This window comes from Glycine max, chromosome 3 (assembly GCF_000004515.6).
Source record: "Glycine max cultivar Williams 82 chromosome 3, Glycine_max_v4.0, whole genome shotgun sequence".
Taxonomy (NCBI): domain Eukaryota; kingdom Viridiplantae; phylum Streptophyta; class Magnoliopsida; order Fabales; family Fabaceae; genus Glycine; species Glycine max.
In genome coordinates this window covers 26,124,546-26,142,643 of record NC_016090.4, presented here as the reverse complement: position 1 = coordinate 26,142,643, position 18,098 = coordinate 26,124,546, and the positions used below count along the sequence as shown (strand labels likewise).

General features: G+C 43.3%; 1 non-coding gene and 1 pseudogene across 1 annotated transcript; one reads left to right on the top strand and one right to left on the bottom strand.

The window, feature by feature from the left end:
* Positions 1-18,098, top strand: part of LOC106798312 (uncharacterized) — a 128,528-nt pseudogene that overhangs the window by 96,130 nt on the left and 14,300 nt on the right.
* LOC113001288 (small nucleolar RNA R71) lies at positions 6,892-6,998 on the bottom strand. Its single transcript, XR_003266607.1, has one exon. It is a non-coding gene; the product is annotated as a small nucleolar RNA R71 (small nucleolar RNA).

The following is an 18,098-nucleotide window of genomic DNA, read 5'->3' as shown; positions in this document are numbered from 1 at the left end:
GGAGTTTATGAGCAATTCGAGCAAAGAGATTCTTGCCGGAGTTTTATTCAGTTGCTCAACTACTTTAAACTCTCTTTGTTGGATGAGACGAAGGAACTCATGAGCCTCTTCCAAAGTCATCGTCTTTCCTTGAAGACCTTCTTTCTTTTCAGCTTCTTTTACCACCGGAGGATCCACTTCTTTCGAGGGGGTGGCTACGTCTGTGGGATCTTGGACCATGGGCGCTTTCCCCTTAGAGGGCAATTCCGCCGAGTGAGGGGGAGCGAATACTCGGCCACTGCGGGTTACGCCACTGAGGCCGGTGATGTTGGTCACCTTGGCTGACAAAGAGTCAACTTCGGTTGCAACTCTTTCTCCAAAAGCGGGAGGGGTATACTTCCACGGAACAGCCTTATTGCTTTGATATGCAAACGGCGTCGGCTTGGGCGCTGTCCTAGTGAAACATATTACTAGGGCTTTGGGGGTTGGGGGAACCTTCCTTTCTTCCGACTACATGCAAATCTGTGGTTCTTCCCTCCCTCATTTGGACACTTCGAGCTGCCCCCAATCCATGAGCCGTTGAAGCAATTCTTCCACTGTGGGACAGGTTTCCATATCGTGTGATTCCCCGATATGAAACAAACATTCGTCTCCGCCACGAGAGACCATGCATGCCGCTTGTTGCGACTGGTAGATGAACCGTCTAGATGTTGTGTCCGGGAGCTCCACTATGGTATGCACACTTGGCATCCGAGTTGTACCACTTGGGGTATGGTGGCTGGAAGACCTTTCCGGGTATGGCCACCACCAAATGATTTTCCAATAATGAAGGCCACAACTCGGAGTATGCCATGGGAATAGGAGAGAAATCATCTCTCGGAGGGGTGTGCCGTGCATTATTATAGCTCGCGCCAGGAGTTGTATTATTGGCTGGCCGGGGTGTGGCTGGAGTTGTGTGTTGGGCAGGCGTTCTTTCTGTCGTGGGAGGTCCTTTCACTTGAGTTGATAGGGAACTCCCGACTCGGATCGAAAAGTTCGGGGGGTTGTGCTGGTATGAATTTAGGACATTTTGGGGAGCTTTCATCCATGTTGGGGCGATGGTCACCGCGTGGGTATCTCCTTCCTTTTTCCTCGTGCCCACCACTGGGACTCTTCTGTTGTTGTTGGGGCAACGTTGGAGGCATATTCAAACTTTCCTTTTCTCAGTCCGGACTCGATTCTTTCTCTGGCTAAGACGAGGTCCGCAAAGTTAGCTGGCATGTATCCTATCAGCTTCTCATAGTAGAACGTAGGCAACGTATCTACCATAATTGTGATCATCTTCCTCTCAGTCATGGGCGGGATGACTTGGGCTGCAAGATCTCTCCACCTTTGGGCATATTCTTTAATGGACTCATGTTCTCGCTTGGTCATACTCTGAAGCTGGTTCCGATTAGGAGCCATATTCGTGTTGTATTGGTACTGCCTAATGAAGGCAGTTGCCAAGTCTTTCCATGACCGGACCTGAGAAGCTTCCAGATTGGTATACCATGCCACTGCTGCTCCAGCTAAGCTGTCTTGAAAGAAATGCATCAAGAGCTTTTCATCCATAGAATATGCCCCCATCTTCCGGCAATACATCCGAAGATGTCCTTTTGGACATGTCGTCCCTTTGTATTTATCAAAATCTGGTACTTTAAACTTGGGAGGGATGACGATGTCAGGTATAAGACACAAATCCGCTAAATCCGAGAACGGGTAATTGCCGAGGCCTTCTACCGCTCTCAGCCTCTCTTCAAGTAAATCAATCTTTCCCTTATCTTTTGAAAAGGGAACGGATTCTTTAACGAGTGCGGGTGGAAACGGGACATGGCGAACTATGTTTGGTTGGGGCAATTCATGGGGGGTCGGATCCTTGAGGGGAAGGAGAGGGCCTAGATGGGCCTCTCCTTCATCATCTTCTTGCAAGGGATAGTCGGCATAAGGAGGGAGTTGCCCCTTGAAGGTAGGGGCTTGGCTCAAATCATCTGGAGCGGTACGAGGAGTGAAGTCTGGAGGCAAACCATAAGGATAGGCTTAAGGACTATACCTCCGACCGAACACTGTTGTGTTTCTGTCTCGGCCCAAGTTTATTGCGGGCTGTAGCATCGATTCCGCTTCCCTAGCTGTATTGGAAGCGGTCGCCGTTGCATTATCTTCTATAGTTTTCTGAAGCTTTAGCATGGCCTCCGTGATAGAAGCCATATGATCTTTTAAGGTCGATAGGTCGGCCTTCATCTGTTCTTGCACTCCCTCTTCATTATCCATTTTATTGGATCGAGTGTTATAGGGGTGCCTTTGCGCTTTCTTAGTTATGGTGAGTTCCCTAAAGAAACAAACAATGGTGAGTATGCCACCAAAACATGAATATGCTAATGAATGATCAGAGCACTTGGATCCACCTCAAGGCCCTTTTTTAGATAACGTGAAGAGTTGCAGAACTTCTCATTTTATAAAAAGGAACAAAGCTTTTATCTAGCCAAGATCATACAAAAGTGTTACAATAGAACCTAACGGTTTCTAATTGTATGGGACATCAAATCTATCATGTGTTGACAGTAATTGATTAGCCCGTGAATTTCCTCGGGGGCTGTACACACTTTAGCGATGGCCTTTACTTTGGCTAGTAGTCGCAGGAGGTCTTGACTTCCATTCAAGGTCAAGGCGAACCTATCCATCCACATGGTCGCTTCTTGATGCAATGCATCAATCACCCTCCCTCTTGCTTCCTTCTCGGCATACGCTTGCACGAAATCTTCTACTAGCTTTTGTTCATGGGTCAAAGACTAGTTTAACTCTTCCTTGTACTGCCCTATGATGGCTAGCATGCTTCGCTCCGTGGCTTCCAAGTGTTGAGCCAAACTCCTCTTGGATCAATAGCAAGCAACTAACTCTTCCTTTAAGATCATGCCATGCACCCGTGACTGGTCCTTTTCCTCTCTCCGGAGCTTGAGTTCATTGTTGCTGCCCCACAAAGCTCCTCAGAATTTATCTCAGCCATTTTCCTCCTTGCGGGCCCTTTTGGTTTCTTGTTCAAGGGCTCTTGCAGTGGCCGCGTTTTCCTCTCGTAAATCGGTGCACTCTTTCTGGATGTTTGTAGCGGCTGACTTGAATTTTTCTTTGGCGAGCCTTGCCTTTCCTAGCTCTAATTTTAGAGCTTGGATTTCTTCATCCTCTTCCGGAGCTTCGAAATTCTCCTCATTGACAACTTTCAACTTGGAGAGCCAATCTAACCCTCGTGTATGAACTCTTAGCCATTCATGATAACCACCGATAATGCCATTACGAATGCCCCTAAGTTCTTTATCCCTCCTCAACGGACTTCTCCACGCCTTGTGGACTCTTTGTACAACCTTGAGACTTTGAGCACCGAAATCTCTCACAAGGAAAGGCGAGAGGCTCTCTTCCGTTGGCGCTCCCCTCATGGGGTACCCTAGTTGTCTTATGGCAAGTGCGGGATTATAGTTAATACAACCCCTCGTCCCCATCAACGGAACGTTAGGGTAGTCCCCACATGAGAAAAGAACTCCCTCCTTTCCTTCCTTCCATCGAGGAAACCAATTGATTGTGCTGCCTCCTATCCCAGCCAAGTGTTGGTCCCAATCAACTCTTCTCTTCTCGACGCACGAGCGATAACTTTGAAGCGGACACGGGTGTCTTATGTCTTGTTGGAATAGGTGCGAAACCAACCACACACAAAGAGCGGGTAAGCAGCAGATGATCCGTGTGCTGTTCTTCCCGCACCTTCGGTCGAATGTATCAAATAAGTCCACCAAGATAGCCACCACTGGGCTCTCCTTGCTATGGTGATATGCAAGGAAAGCATCAATTGCGGCTAGGTCCACCAAACCATCCACATTCGGAAAGAGGACAACCCCAAAGATCAACAAAGCTAGTATATCCGCAAATGGGACCCACTTTTATTGACTTGTCATATCCCTTGCCTTGCCTTCCAAGTATTTCCGCGGTATGCCCACTATGCCGTTTCGAGTTTGCTTTATATAATCCAATTCTCTCTCCGAATCTCCGACCACAGCTGCAATCTTGCTCAAAGAGGGAAGAAACCCGGAGAAAAGATATGGTTTTCTTCCCCCAAGAGGGCATCCTAATATCTCCTCAAATTCTTCAACAGTCGGTACCATTTGGAAGTCCCCAAACGTGAAGCATCTCAACGGCTGGTCATAGTATTGGGGAGGGATACAATAGCTTCCGTAAATACCTCCGCTGCGGTCAAATCTAAAATCTTTCCGCACACTTTGCGGAAGGCTTGCCTTTGGGGAGGTCCCATCAATCGTCCCAACTCCTTGAGGTTGGTGACATCTAGACCCTTAATCTTGACTTGATAAAATCTTTTTCCGTTTTGATTTGTCCCCATAATTTACCTAAAAAAGGGGTGGATCAAGACTCCGATATGAATGATGCAATGCGCATGCATGAAAACGGAAAGCAAACAAAACAAGGGGTAATTCACATATGCGATATCAAAAAAGATCCATCTTTTTAATACTACGTTCTAGGCATTATGGGGCCTCAACGTGTGTATTAAAAAGTGACGTATTACTCTAGAGAAACAAAACATCATTAGCAAAACTATATTTCATGTGCTATTCGCAGAGAAATGCATGAGAACAAATGGCACGGAGCGTGTTTGCTCTATGCCCTTATTTGGGAACCTATAAGATAATATCTAGGGGTCTCTAATAACTACTCCCAATGATTCATAACTCACATGGCTATTTTCTAGAGGTATCATCACTCAAGATAACAATATTGTGGCGGTATGGAATACCAGCGACAATATATTATAAAGAGAGAAAGCTCTAGACGAGGTTTCACTATTATCAAGCAAGTCGGAGACCTAGCATGATCATAGATTCACCTCCACTCCTTAAATTCTCATGAACCCGGGTATAGGGAAAATGTGGAAAAGACAGCAATTATTACATTTTACACAGTTCAACAAATGCACACACAAAGTTTCACAATTCCACAATTCTTTAAAATAAGCCTAACTCACAAAAACATATCCCCAGTGGAGTCGCCAACTGTCGTAACATGCCTTTTTGCGGGCGAGCGAAGCGAGGCTCACAAGTGCACTTTCCAAAGGAGGAAAGATGCGCGGAGTCACCACCAATGTTTATTTGTGGAAAACGTCGGAAAAAACCGAAGGAAACCGGTCAAAACGAATAGTCCAAGTTCGGGAGTTGTATTTACGTTTGAGGAAGGTATTAACACCTCTCACGTTTGTCTCAAAGGACAACAACCTATTTTTTAGAATTGTGTGAAATTGTGTTACCTTAAATTTTATTTCTTTTTTATTTTTGAGGTCGACAAAAGCGAGGCTCTTGCTCCTACGTACCCTCCATCGAAGAGGAAATCAGACCTACGTAGTTCTTTTTTAGGGGTGAATCAAGCGATTCTTTTTACTTGGAAGGTGATCATTTAAAGACTTTGGACCTTAAAAACGATCCATTTACTTGGTAAGAAAAACTGAGATATTGAACTTTCAAATCCTTTTTAGTGATTTTTTTGTGGACGAGCTTGACTTTGCGGGTTGATTTTAGCCTTAGTTTCGCTTTAGTTATTAGTCAATTCAATTAAGAAAGAGAAATCCCAAAGAGAAACATTCGATTGATTTTTCGCTTTATTTTACTAAAAGGTATTTTTTGATTATTATATTATTATTTTACCTCTTTTTTTTATTTCCAACGTGGTTACGACACGACCGAACAGTCGGATTTCATTTTAACAGGAATTAACGGATATTACAAATCAAAGGATCGGTGGAAATTTATTTTATTTTTTTATTAGGTGAGAAATGACTTAAATAAATGATTGAAGAACGTCAAAAGGGGGTACGGAAAGTAAATGAAACGAGAAATAAAAGTACAAAAAAACAAATGGGGACCACCACGGGTACATAGAATGAATTGAAAAGCTCGATTAGGGGTACTTACCGGTTGAAGACCGAAGAACAACGAAGAACGAACGATGAATGCCGAAGAGTGGTTGAAAATCTTCGCGTAATTATCCACGGAAACGTTACGGAAGCGCCTCGACTTGGATTTTCTTCACGGAAACAATTTTCCTCAGCAATTTCAAGTGAATACGAAGTGCCAAGAAGGCTGAACCCCTTTCCTCTTCACTCATCCCCCTATTTATAGCAAAATAGGGGAGGAGCTTGCCACCCAGCTCGCCCAGGCAAGCCAGGTTGCTTCCTCCAGAAGCAACTGCCTTCTGGAGGAAGAATCTGGAAGGCCCAAGTGGGCCTGGTTGCTATTTGCGCCCCCTTTTTTACTAAATACACCCCCTTCGCTTTTTTTTGGTGATTCTTTTTCTATAACATTACGAAACTTTATGAATTTCGTAATGATACTTATTTTCTTTCCATAAGGTTACGAAACCTTACGGATCATGTAATTACTCTTTTTTAGCTTTTGAAAAAGTTACGAAAACTCACGGATTGCGTAACAATACTTCCTTTTGGTTTTTGTCACATTACAGAATTCCACGGATTGCGTAACCACGCTTCCTTTTGATTTCCGGCACGTCTTGGGACTTCACATATTGTGCAATAAAGGGCACCAAGTACCTCGAAGCGGTCAATTAAAGGTTGCATGCCATCAAGCAATAGTCCCCGGACGAAATTAGGGTATGACTCATGGTCTTGCAAGTGAAGATCCTCATAAGCATCTTAAGGAGTTCCATATTGTTTGTTCCACCATGAATCCCCCTGATGTCCAGGAAGATCATATCTTTCTAAAGGCTTTTCCTGATTCTCTGGAGGGAGTGGCAAAAGATTTGTTGTACTACCTTGCTCCCAGGTCCATTTTCAACTGGGATGACCTTAAGAGGGTGTTCTAGGAGAAATTCTTCCCTGCATCTAGGACTATCGCCATCAGGAAAGACATTTCAGGCATTAGGCAACTTAGTGGAGAGAGCTTGTATGAGTACTGGGAAAGATTCAAGAAATTGTGTGCAAGCTGTCCTCACCACCAGATTTATGAGCAACTCCTTCTTCAATATTTCTATAAGGGACTTAGCAACATGGAGAGGAGTATGATTGATGCTGCCAGTGGTGGAGCTCTTGGTGATATGACCCCTGCTGAGGCTAGGAATTTGATTGAGAAGATGGCTTCCAACTCTCAACAATTCAATGCAAGAAATGATGTTATTGTCCTTAGAGGAGTGCATGAGGTGACCACAGATTCATCTTCATCTACTGAAAATAAAAAGCTTGAAGGAAAACTTGATGCCTTGGTCAACCTAGTAACTCAGCTTGCCATGAATCAGAAATCTGCATTTGCCCCTGTTGCAAGAGTCTATGGTCTATGTTCAGCTGCAGATCACCATACAGATCTCTGTCCTTCTTTGCAGCAATATGGAGTCAATGAACAACCGGAAGCTTATGCTGCAAACATTTATAATAGACCCCCTTAGCAGCAAAACCAACAATAACAGAATAATTATGATCTTTCAAGCAACAGATACAATCCAGGTTGGAGGAATCTTCCAAATCTGAGATGGACAAGTCCTCCACAACAACAACAGCATGTCCTTCCTTTCCAGAATATTGCTGGTCCAAGCAAGCCATATGTTCCTCCTCCAATTCAGCAACAACAACAACAGTCACAACAAAGACAACAAGCAGCTGAGGCACCTCCTCAACCTACCTTGGAAGAGTTAGTGAGGCAAATGACCATCCAGAATATGCAATTTCAGCAAGAGACAAGAGCCTCCATTCAGAGTCTGAAAAATCAGATGAGGCAGATGGCTACTCAGTTGAACCAAGCTCAGTCCCAAAATTCTAACAAATTGCCTTCACAGACTGTGCAGAATCCGAAAAATGTGAGTGTCATCACCTTGAAGTCTGGCAACCAAATTCAAGTGCCTCCAACAATAGCAGAACCTGCACCTGAACCTATCAAGCTTCATTCTACACCTGAAATAGAGGATAAGATAGTTGCACAAAAGAGAAAGCTTCCTGTCGCAACCTACCCTTCGGCGCGAGGGCGACGTGTGACTTGTGGGTGCGTCTTCCAGGAAAGGAATATGTGCGGAGTCGCCACCAACGTTTATTTGAGGAAAACGTCAGAAAAACTAGAAAAGACGTGGTCTACGAACTTTAAGTGAAAGGTTCAGGAGTTATATTTACGCACGGGAAAGGTATTAACACCCCACACGTCCGTCGCAAGAGACGGCAACCTTTAATCAAATGTGCAAATATGACTTCAATTTTATGTTATTTTCCCTTTGTCATGCCCTAATTTCGTCCGGGGACCTTTGCTTGATGACATGCGACCTTTGTTTGGTCCTTGTAAGGTGCTTGGCACCCATCATTAGGAAATTTGTGAAATTCCGGGACATGCCGAAAAACAAAAGAAAATATTGATGCACAATCCGTAAGGTTCCGTGACACACCGAAAATCAAATGGAAGCATCTTTGCATAATTAGTGAGGTTCCGTAACATTCCGTAAGTCATAAAGGGGATGATTATGTAATCCGCAAGGTTCCGTAACTTTACGGAAAGAAAACAAGTATTGTTACGAAATTCGTAAGTTTCCATAACTTTACGAAAAAAGAATCACCAAAAAAAAAGCAGAGGGGGGTGTACTTAGTAAAAATGGGGGTGCAAATAGCAACCAGGCCCACATGGGCCCTCCAGAAGATTCCTCCAGAAGGCTGTTGCTTCTGGAGGAAGCAACTTGGCTCGCCTGGGCGAGTTGGGCGGCAACCATCTCCCCTATTTTGCTATAAATAGGGGAGGAAGTGAGAAGGAAAAGGGTTCAGCCCCTTAGGCACTTCTCTCTCTTTCGAATTTTCTTAGAAAAATTGTTTCCGTGAAGAAAATCTAAGCCGAGGCGCTTCCGAAACGTTTCCGTAACGTTTTCCGTGAGGAATTTCGCAAAGGTTTTGACCGTTCTTCGACGTTCTTCATTCGTTCTTCATCGTTCTTCGATCTTCAACGGGTAAGTACCTTGAACCAAGCTTTTCAATTCATTCTATGTACCCATGGTGGTCCACATTGTGTTTTGTGTATTTCTATCCTCGTTTCATTTACTTTTTATACCCCCTCTTGACGTGCTTAAGCCATTTTACTTAAGTCATTTCTCGCTTAACCTAAAAATAAAATAAATTTCCACCGATCGTTTGAATTGTATTATCCGTTAACTTCGGTTAAAATGAATTCCGACCATTCGGTTGTGCCGTAACCACGTTGGAAATCAAAAAAAGAGGTAAAATAATAATATAATAATCAAAAAAATATCTTTTAGTAAAATAAAGCGGAAAATCAATCGGACGTTTTTCTCTTTGGGATTTCTCATTCTTAATCGAATTGACTAATAATTAAGGTGAAACTAAGGCTAAAATCAAGTCGCCTAGTCAAGCTCGTCCACAAAAATAGGTTTTGAATTTTATCATTTAAATTTCTTACTAAGTAAATGGATCATTTTCAAGGTCCAACACCTTAAAATGATCACCTCTTAAAGTAAAAAAGAATCACTTGATAAGAAAGAACTACGTAGGTCTGATTTCCTCATCGCAAATTGAGGAATACGTAGGAGCAAAGGGAAACACCCTTGTCGACCACAAAAAGAGAAAAATATAAAAAAGGTATAAAGGATATAAAGACATAAAAAGGGAACATAGAAATCAAAGTCACGTTTGCACATTCAATTAAAGGCTGCCGTCCCTTGGGACGGACGTGTGGGGTGCTAATACCTTCCCCGTGCGTAAATACAACTCCCGAACCTTTCACTTTAAAGTTCGTAGATCGCGTCTTTTCCGGTTTTCCCGACGTTTTCCTCAAATAAACGTTGGTGGCGACTCCGCGCGTATTCTTTTCGTGGAACACACATCCCGCGAGTCACGCTTCGCCCTCCCGCCGAAGGGTAGGTTGCGACAGTTGGCGACTCCACTGGGGACTGCTTTTAGAGAGTTAGACCATTTAATCTTGTGCAATGTTTTACCATGACTTACTCCTTTGTTGGTTTCCCTTCATTATGTTCTTGTGTATATAAACTCTTTGTTGCTTTTTAGTGCGTTTTAAAATGTATGCATGAAGTAAATATTTATTCATTTGATGCACACAAACACCAACACTATTTGCACACACTGTGAGTGAAAAAGGGCCCTATACCCGGGTTCATGGGAACATAAGGAGTGGAGGTGAATCTGTGATCATGCTAGGTCTCCGACTTGCTTGATTACAGTGAACCCTCATCTAGAGCTTTTCTCTTTGAAAACTTATTGTTGCTAGTAGTCCCTACTGCTGCAATATGTTCTTCGAAGAGAATGATACCTCTAGAAACTATCAAAAGAGATATGACTACCTTGGGGGTTATCACTAAATGGCTAGTTAGTTCTCTCCCTTATAGGTCCCTTAAATAGGGGCACGGAGCAAACACGCTGCGTGCCATTTTTCACACTGCCATGCATAAATATAATATACCCTTTTGGTTATGTTCAGTGGATATTATCATGCTATTGCGCCTTTTGCATACGCATAGGGGTTCTGTCTTGATCCCCTCTATAAAAAAACCAACGAAGGGTCCGTGTCACCTTTTTAAATACATACGTTGGGGCACTTTGCTACCCCTAGACGTTGTATCTAAGAAGGAGACAGTTTCTCGGGCTCCCATATTCGTAAATTGCATCTGTGTCATATGCATTTCTTCATGCATTCATCCATTCCACCCATGATAGATGTCGGAGTTTTGAATCGCACTAGATTTTATTTCACTTTAGTAAAACATGGGATCGAGTCAAAAGCCTTCGCTTAAAAAGAGGTTCTATCAAGTCAAAATCAAGAGCTTAGAGGTCACTAGTTTACGAGAGTTGGGGCAATTAATGGGTCAACTTCAATGGCAAGCCTTCTGCAGAGCCTACGGTAAGATTTGGGACCTAGCTATGGTAGAAGTCTCCATGGAACCAATTGCATCCCTTTCCCAGTATTATGACCAGCCCCTAAGGTGCTTCACATTCGAGGACTTCCAGCTAGTGCCGACTGTGAAAGAGTTTGAAGAAATCCTGGGATACCCACTGGGAGGAAGGAAGCCATATCTTTTCTCTAGGTTCTATCCTTCCACGACAAGAGTTGCCAAGGTAGTGAAAATCTCAGCACAAGAGTTGGACCGGGTAAAGCAAAACAGGAATGGGATAGTTGGAGTACCAAGGAAGTGTTTGGAGGAAAGGGAAAAGGCCTTGGCAAATCAAGGCGAATGGGCTTTCTTTTATTGACATCTTGGCGCTTTTGATCTTTGGAGTTGTCCTCTTTCCGAATATGGAAGGGTTAGTAGACCTAGCAGCGATTGACGCTTTCCTCGCCTTTCATCATGGCAAGGAAAGCCCGGTCGTCGCCATTTTGGCCATGTATGACACGTTCGACCGGGGATGTGAAAACAGCAGTGCAAGAATCGTTTGTTGTGCACTGGCTCTCTATGTGTGGCTGGTTTCACACCCTTTTTCTCCAAGAAGGTAGGCCCGTCTATCCGCTACAAGGTCACCGCTCGTGCGTCGAAGAAAGAAAGACGAATTGGGACCAACTCTTGGCTAGCATAGAGGGGCGTCTGTTAATTGGTTCCCTCACTAGAAGGAAGGAAGAATCAAGATTCTATCTTCATGTTCCCTTAATGGGAACAAGGGGTTGTATAAATTATAATCATGTCCTCGCCATAAGACAGCTTGGCTACCCCATGAGAGGAGCGCCATTAGACAAAAGCATCACGCCTTTCATTACACGGGGTTTCAGTGACCCCAATGCAAAGGTACTCCAAGGAGTTTGCAAGGCATGGGATGCGGCGTGAAGAAAGGACAGAGAGCTTAGGGGAAGCAGTAATGGGATCATCGGCGGCTATCATAAGTGGCTGAGAGTCCGGACACAAGGATTGGATTGGCTCCCAAATCTAAAGATTGTGAGAGACAATGAGGTTAAAGCTTCGGAAGAAAGTGATGAGGTACAAGCCCTAAAGGCAAAGCTTGAAAGAGCCCGGGTAGTCAAAGAGAAGTTCAAGTTCATAGCCATCAAAGTCTGAAGAGAGTATGATGAACTAAGGGACGTCAATATGGCCACCGATGAAGCCTTGGAATGAGAAACCAAGAAGGCCCGAAAGGAAGAACACGATCAAAACAAGTTTTGAGGGGCTTTATAGGGCAGCAATAGTGAGCTCAAACTCCGAAGAGGTGAAAGGAATCATCACGGGTCAAAGGCATGATCTGGAAGGACGAGCTAAAGGCTTGCCTTAGGTCGAAAAGAAATTTGTCCCAACAGTTAAAGTGAGACTAAAGGGAATATGTGGACCATCATCGATGAGTGCAAAGAGAAGCTAAATCTAGCGGCGACTCACGAGCAAAGGCTAGAGGATGAGTACGCCAAGATATCAGCAGAAAGGGAAGCAAGGGAAAGGGTAATTGATTTCATTGCACCAAGAGGCAAACAATGAGGATGGACCGATTTGATCTTACTTTGAACAGGAGTCAAGGACTTCCCCGATTGCTAGCCAAGGCCAAAGCAATGGCGGACACCTACTCCGCCCCCGAGGAGATCCACGGACTTCTCAGCTATTATCAGCATATGATAGACTTGATGGACCATATGATTAGAAACCGCTAGGAAGTTTGTATTGTCGCTCAGATCTTGACTAGTTATAACTTTTTGAATAAAATGAGTTTATCCCACGTTTTTACTCCAAAAATCAGTGCGAATCAAGTCACTCCCGCATTTTATCTCTAGCATGCATTGTATGTTGGTCTCGTCCTTTGTCACGGGAAGCCGGAAGGTCCATATCACCTTCTTAATTGTACACATGGGGCACTGCGCCCCCAAATGCGCAAGTAAGAAGAGATAATTTTTCGGGCTCTCGTGTCCGTAAAATGCATTCATATCATGCATCGCATAAGCATCTCTTCATAACATCATAATGAACATATCGTTCCTGCACTTGTCCGTTATCATATTCCAGCCTCACATTTTGCATGAGTCATGGCATCATCATGCATATGCGTTCAACAAAATTTTTGATCTGCAAAATTGCATACCATTTGTTTTCATGTTTGCTCATCCTTGCGTTTTCCTCTACAAAACAAAAACAAAAAAGGGGAAGCGTGAAACTTCACACTACATTCTTAGTTGCATGTGTTAGGCACCATGAGCCAACCATGTTGGGATCATAAACCCATTTCTAAAAAAAAAAAAGCACACAACAACAAAACAAAATAATTGAACATGGTACCTAATGCATGGTTAACTAGGAAATGGTGTTTCTTCGGGCATCTCAATTTCATAATTACATTTTCTGTGCATAAGCTTAAAGTATGCCCGAGTCATTCATCCCTATGAGATGTTGTTGAAGTATTGGCGATCAGAATTGCCATTCCTTGGATTATAGGGTTGAACCAAGCTCATGCTTTTACAAAAAGGTTCATCAAGTCAAGTTGAAATATTGAAGTAACCGTCTTGCAAAATTGGGGCAAAAGATGAATCGAGTCACATCACTGCTTCGTCTACTGCCAAACATATTTAGGATTGTTGATGTCCTTGTTACTTCCAGTTTCACCTTGACAAAAATGTCATGGACCATGTTGAAAATCTAAATTGATTCAACCCCATATCCTGCGTAAAAATTCGCAATACTTCAACTATACATCATTCGCATACATCCATGCTTTTCATTGGTTGCATTGCTCATTGCATTCTTTCCTTGAAAAATAAAATAAAATGAACTTAATCATTGACACCAAAAAAAAAAAAAACATGCTTTACGGCGCCCTTACCGAACTCGTGCTAGAGCTAGAGTAATAGGTGAAGCAGAGGAGGTGCAAGAGAAGATGAAGGCCGAAATGGAGGCCACGAAAGAGCAAATGGCCACAATGATGGGGGCCATAATAAGCATGAAAAAGATAAGGGAAGTCGATATGGTTGCAGTTGCCGCTACCAACGCTGTTGCTAAGGTGAACCCGACGTCCCCATCCGGCCTCAAGCAAATGAATCATCCAACCTCAAATATGGTAGGCAAAGATTTAGGAAGTACGGATGACCCCATGACGTGCAAATTCAAAACAAGCACGCCTTCCCGCCATATGGCTTGCCTCCCAAACTATACACCACCCAATGTGGCGTACATTCCCAATGAGGATGTCAATAACTCCACTCCCATACTTATTAAGAGCCAACAACCTCAATCTGATCATGCACATGTCTCTCGACCCATGGAGGAGACACATGGAATGCCCCACCACAATCTAGCCGACTTCGAGCCTTGCCTCGGATATGCCACTGAAGGGAAAGCAGTTGGTGGTATACCCCTGCAAAACACTTTGGAGGGCCCTCAGTGTCACCCACAACCACAACCCTCAACAGTTAAAAACCCTCATGCTATGACAGAAATGGGAAAGAGGAAAGGCTCAGGGCCATTGAAGGAGGTAAAGATTATGCCTTTGCTAACCTAGAAGAGTTGTTCCTAGTACCCAATATCATCACCCCTCCCAAGTTCAAGGTGCTGGACTTTGACAAGTACAAAGGGACTACTTGCCCCAAGAACCATCCAAAGATGTATTGTCGGAAGATAAGGGCATACGCCAAGATGAGGAACTGCTAATACATTTCTTCCAAGAAAGTCTTACTGGGGTAGTTGTTACATGGTACACTAACTTGGAACCTTCCCAAGTCCATACTTGGAAGGACCTAATGGTTGCCTTCGTTAGGCAGTATCAGTACTATTCTGATATGGTTCCGGATAGGATGCAACTACAGAACATGTGCAAAAAGGGAGACGATAATCGTGATGGTAGACACATTATCGGTACTCTACTATGAAAAGATGGTGGGCTGCGCACCCTCAAAGCTTTGCAGATTTGGTCTTCGCCAGTGAAAGGATCAATGTGGGTCCGAAAAGAGGCAAATTTGATCATCCTACTAGGACGACTGAGAAAACTGGGGCAAATAAAGAGGGTGAGAAAGAGGGAGAAACCCATGTTGTGACTGCCATTCCTATACGGCCAAGTTTCCCACCAACCCAACAATGTCATTACTCAGCCAATAACAAACCTCCTTACCCACCACCCAGTTATCCACAAAGGCCATCCCTAAATCAACCACAAAGCCTGTCTACCGCACTTCCAATGACAAAGACCACCTTTAGCACAAACCAAAAAAAACACCAACAAAAAGGAATTTTGCAGCAAAAAGCCTGTAGGGTTCACCCCAAATTCCGTTGTCATATGCTAAACTTGATCCATATCCACTCGATAATTCAATGGTAGCCATAACCCCAACCAAGGTTCCTCAACCTCCATTTTTCTAAGGATACGACTCGAACGCAACGTGTGCTTATCATGGAGGAGCCCCTGGGCATTCCATTGAGCATTGTATGACCCCGAAGCATAAAGTGTGAAGTCTAATTGATACGGGCTGGCTGAAATTTGAGGAGAATCGCATGTAAATCCTGACATTGACAAGAGATGCCACACATGGGGAAATTTTGAAAGCTGTTGTTAGATGTCTCTAATGACTCATCAGGATTTTCAAGTGCAAGCCATTGGTCAGTTTGCTCAAGCGACCTGTGCTCCTGAGTTTGGACTTCCAAGACCGTTCAATCAGAGATTTCTCGTCTTGCACGTTGGTGGGGGTGCCATAAAACAACGAGCAAAGTTCAAAACAAATAAGTTTCAAAATAAAAAATAAGTTTCAAAATAAAAAATAAAAAGGCATTTGATTGACTGTGTTTTCAAGTAAAAATATAGACGTTCATGTGACCTCATTTTGTCTTTTTAGAGAGAAGTGAGTTATCAAGAATAGGATGTTGGACAAATGGCCTCAGTTACCTTAAGAAAAAGGGGGGGTTGAATTAAGATGCAAAGACTATTCCCCAATTGAACTATCACTCTTTCTTTTTGGATTAACAATGCACCCTTAACATGAATTACTCAAAAGACAATTCAAAATAAACTTCTTTAAAGCAAAAGATAAATAGCAATAAATAAAAGAAGTTTAAAGGAAGAGAGGAATGCAAACTTGATTTATACTGGTTCGGCTACTTCCCGCACCTACGTCCAGTCCTCAAGAAACCCACTTGAGATTTTCCACTCTTTTTGTAAAACTCCTTTTACAAAGTCTGAACCACACAGGGACAACCCTTCCCTTGTGTTCAAGAATCCTCTACAATAAGAGACTCTCAGTCTCTTAATTCCTTTTCAGAAGTAAGAAGAAGAGAAGAAGAAATCTCTCTTAAAAGGGATAGATTGTACAATGAAGACCAATCAAAATTCCTTATTGAATATGCAAGTGGTTGACCAAGGAATCTTTTTGAGAGGATAAGACAGTTCAGTTCAGAAAAACCCTTAATCTTTTGAGAGGATAAACTTTTTGGGCAACGAAAACTCTCTTTAAATTCGTGCTTCCAAGCCACCTTTGATGCCCATTCATAAACCATTTGAATAGATGTGACTCTTGGAAATTATTTTCTGAAAATCTCCTCTGGTAATCGATTACAAGACTTGTGTCATCGATCACAGGCTTTAAAATTTGAATAAACTGCTGGTAATCAATTACCATCCATGTGTAATCGATTACACATTATAAATTTTGAATTCAATTTCTAGTGACTGTTATAAACATTTTCAACTGCTGGTAATCGATTACCAGAGAGCAAATCTCAATTTGAAATGATAGAATTCTTTGGTCAAACCTTTTGTTTTTCAATTTGGAAACTTCTTCCTAAGATTCTAGAGATCAACTTGATCATATATCTTGATTTCTTGTCTCGAATAAAACTTAGAAGCACTTGATCCTTCGGCATCATCAAAACATCTTGCTTCTACATAGGAGTCATTTGACTTAATCCATCAACTGAAAAAATCCTTCAACTATTTCTCGTCCTTGGAAAATTCTTTTTGCAAGAATCAACTGCTTCTTTCATTCTTCCTCACTACGAGGCTATGAAAACAAGTCAACGATTGGTACCTCAAAGCCTTACACTGGGGCAATGAGGGGCATCGTGCATGAGCCTCAAGTGAACCTAGGGGCAGATTAGAAGTTCTCACCCAATAGGTTCCCTCCTACAAGGTCATGACGAAAGACAACGATTGGTACCTCAAAGCCTTACACTGGGGCAATGAGGGGCACCGTGCATGAGCCTCAAGTGAACATAGGGGCCGATCAAAGTTCTCACCCATCGATGTTTTTAACAAAAAAAAGGGGGATAAACCCTAGGATTTCAATGGATTGATTAAACATCAAACGACTCCATTGCCGTCACTCCAAAATGGTCAAATGACTAAATCAAACAAAACACACACTCTAAGGGAGTTCTCGGAGAGATTTGCAAAAGATAGGATAAGGTTGCATGGACTATCACCTCTTTCAAAAGGACAGTCAATTTGTGTTTTCCAAAAAAAAAAATCAAATCAAAATCAAAATCACAAAATAGGGAAAGAATGTCATGAACATTGTACAATTTTCCATAACATTGCATTATTGCATACAAAGCCTGCATTTACTGCATTTCAAGATGAAGGTTGCATACATTTGCATCCCCAAAAAAATCATCATGTTCATATTAGGTAATAAGTGAATAGATGAGAGGCCCTCTCAAAAAGTCAACCTCTTCCTTTCTTGTAAGGTTAAAGTCCTTTGGTACTTGTACCTATTGGCTCGCCTTTAGAGGACTGCATGTCCTCACCTTCAGAGGGCTACACACCCTCGCCATCAGAGGACTGCATGTCCTCACCTTCAGAGGACTGCATGTCCTCACCTTCGTAGGGCTACAGGCCCTCGCCATCAGAGGACCACACGTCCTCACCTTCAGAGGGCTACATGCCCTCGCCATCAAAGGACTGCATGTCCTCACCTTCAGAGGGCTACACGTCCTCGCCAACAGAGGGTTGCACGCCCTCACCTTGAAAGGACTACACGTCCTCGCCAATAGAGGGTTGCACGCCCTCACCTTGAGAGGACTACACGTCCTCACCATCAGAGGGCTGCACGCCTTCACCTCCAGAGGACTACATGTCCTCGCCTTGAGAGGGCTACACGCCCTCACCTTCGGTACTAGTTACCCTCACCGTCAGAGGACTACACGTCCACGCCTTGAGAGGACTACAC